The 3,245-nt window shown below is 33.8% G+C and overlaps 1 pseudogene; it reads right to left on the bottom strand.

Annotated features, from left to right (window-relative positions):
- Window positions 1–885: 885 nt before the first annotated feature.
- On the bottom strand, window positions 886–1,595 carry LOC110200967 (lys-63-specific deubiquitinase pseudogene; annotated as a pseudogene).
- Window positions 1,596–3,245: the final 1,650 nt, after the last annotated feature.

Consider the following 3,245-nt stretch of genomic DNA (forward strand, 5'->3'; position numbering starts at 1 on the left):
GTAAAGGATCTTTAGTTGAAATAGTGGAATACACTGTTCTTTGATGAACCTAAGCACCTTCCATTATTTTAACTATGGCTATATCTTCAAACAATGTTACTTTTTCATGAATCTGGGAAAGAGAATTAGCATGTATGTTATTATTTACAAAACTATATCTCGGCTTCTAAAAGGCAGTATAGCTTAGTGAAGAATGTGCTGACCTTTGAACCTGGAAGACATGGGTTTGAGTGCTGTCTCTGACACATTTCACTATGAATCCAGAGGCAAATCGCTGAACCTCTTAGTAATCGTAGGAAATTCTCTGAATAGCAAAGAGGTTGTGTATTTGAGGAAGGAATTTTCTCATATGCTGATGGAATCACAAGGTCAGACCCCATATTCATTGGGAAAGAATATTAAAACTATAATAACAATAATATATTAGTACACAGTTTTCTTTCTCAGTTTTTGCTTTCCTTGTTTGGGTATCAGCACAATTTTTGCATCATATCAGTAATTTCGTAGTACTCCTTTTCTTATTTTTCCAAACAGTTTATATATATCATTGAAATCACTTTTTTTTTTTAATGTTTGGTATTATTCACTTCTGGAACCATCTAGTCCTGGGCATTTTTTCATAGGGAGCACCTTTATGGCTTGTTCAATTTCTTTTCTTTTTAAGTTATGGTTATTTAAATATATTATTTCTACTTTTGTTAATCTGGACAATTTATATTTTTTATAAATGTTCACCCATTTTACTTATATTGTTAGATTTATTGGCATATCATTGGGCAAAATGATTCCTATTTTTTTTTAATTTCATCTTCATTGGAGGTAAATTCACCCTATCATTTTTGACACTGGTAATTTTGTTTTCTTTTTTTTTAAAAAAAAATTAAATTAACAAATGCTTTGTCTATTTTTTTTTTCATAAAACTGATAGCCTATATCTAGATTGCCCAGGTCTTTGGTAAATACTGAACCATTGCAGAACTTGGTCACTGCATCCAGGTGGATAAGGCTGTGCAATCTCCTGTAGCATCTTGTTCCTTCTGGCACAGAATCTTGGGTAATACAATGGCTACTACAAAGGATGCTCTCCCCATGGCATCTTCAGCCACAATGTGGACTGGGATATCAACTTTCTCATACTCTGAGCTCTTCTGGGACTGAACAGACTGCAAACAAGTATGGAGTACACAGCCAGTTGTGGTGTTTTTGTCTTCAACAAAACAGGAGAAAATAAATCCCACAAAGCTCTCATCCATCATCTGGTACATGGCTTGGGTACAAATATCAACATGTGATGGTCACACAGTTATGTGGGTATGAGAATGGTACTAGCCCACAACTCGCATGGGGTGAACAGGAAGCTGAGCCAATCTTTCTGCTTTCACAGAAGCAGCAGAAAGCTGCTAGAGAGATATCTCTACTTGCTCCTTCTTCTTATCTGAACATCACAGAATCATGACAGAGTGGATGCAGACAACCTTGGTAGTGTCCACCTCACCAAGGCATAGTCCTAGGACCTCCTCCTTTTCAGTGCTCAAGGCATTGTTGAAGGCCACCAAAAAGGCATCCAACTGGAGGTGCACAGCCAGGATGGCCATCTTGGATTGGCCCCTTATTTATTATTTCAATGGTTTTCTTATATTCAGTTTTATTAATCTCTTTGATTTTCTGTATTTTCAATTTAGTCTTTATTTGGAGATTTTAAAGTTGTTCTATTTTCAGATTTTTTAGCAGCGTGACTAATTCATTGATTTGCTATTTCTCTATTTTATCAATATAAGCATACATATATGTGTGTGTGTGTGTGTGTGTGTGTGTGTGTGTGTGTGTGTGTGTGTGTATATATATATATATTTCTCCCATAATCACTGCTTTGGTTGTATCCCATAAATTTTGGTATGTTTTCTAATTCACACACACATCAAGACATCACCCTGTGATGTCATTGGTACTCTTTGAAACAAAGGATGAATAACAACTCCTTCTATTTGCCCTAATAATAATATTCTTAGAAATTACAATTATCATATTGCCATGTAGAAATGTAAATAGTTAAACCTGATGATTTCTCTTTTGTGTTTACTTTTTTATGCTTCTCAAGTCTTGTATTTGAAAGTCAAGCTTTTTATTCAGCTCTAATCTTTTCACCAGGAATGTTAGAAAGTCCTCTATTTCATAAAATATCCACTTTTCCCCTGAAGGATTATACTCAGTCTTATTCAGTAGGCAATTGTCTGTTGTGATTCTAGCTCCTCTGATCTGAAAAATATCATATTCTAAGCCCTCTGTTCCTTCAGTGTGGAAGCTGGTAAATCTTGTGTGATCTTGACTGTGGTTCTATCATATTTGAATTACTTGTTTCTCACTGTTGGCAATACATTTTCTTTGACCTGGGAGTTTTCTGGAATAATATCCCTGGGCATGGGGTATATTGGGGGAAGTTATTTCAATTTCTATTTTATCTTCCAATTCTAGAATATCAGGGCAGTTTTCCTTGATAATTGGTTGAAATATGATATCTAGAGTCTTTTTTATCATGATTTTCAGGTAATTCAATAATTGTAAAATTGCCTTATTTTGATTTATTTTCAAGGTCATTTTCCCAATGAGATATTTCACATTTTATTCTACTTTTTAACTCTTTTGATTTTTTTTTTATGTCTCATGGAGTGAATAGCTTCCACTTGTTCAGTTCTAATTTTTAAGGAATTATTTTGTATAGTGAGCTTTTTTACCTCTTTTTCATTTGGCCGATTCTACTTTTTTATTTTTAAAGATATCTTTTCTTCAATGAGTTTTTTGTACATTTTTTTCTCTGTTGCCAATGAGTTTTTCTCTTAATTGACTTTTTCACCTCTTTTACCATTTGGACTCTTCTGTTTTAAAGGTATTATTTTCTTCAGTATTTGTGTGTGTATGTGCCTCCTTTAATGAATTAATTCTTTTTCATGGTTTTCTTGCATCACTATTGTTTCTTTTCCATTTTCCCCCCTCAACCTCTCTAATACGATTATAAAAATCATTTCTGAGCTTTCCCAGGAATTTCTTTTTGGGCTTGACACCGATTTGCATTTTTCTCTCAGGCTTTGTGTACAGCTATTTTGACTCTCTTATCTTTAGAGTTTGTATTTTGATCTTCCCTGTCATCATAACAACACTTTATGGTCAACTATTTTTGTTGGCGGTGGTGTTAGTGTTTGCTTATTTTTCTGGTTTATTTTTTTTCATTTAGTTTTTAGTTTTCAACA

The sequence above is a fragment of the Phascolarctos cinereus genome, unplaced genomic scaffold (genome assembly GCF_003287225.1).
Source record: "Phascolarctos cinereus isolate Bilbo 61053 unplaced genomic scaffold, phaCin_HiC Scaffold_9;HRSCAF=440, whole genome shotgun sequence".
Classification (NCBI taxonomy): Eukaryota; Metazoa; Chordata; class Mammalia; order Diprotodontia; family Phascolarctidae; genus Phascolarctos; species Phascolarctos cinereus.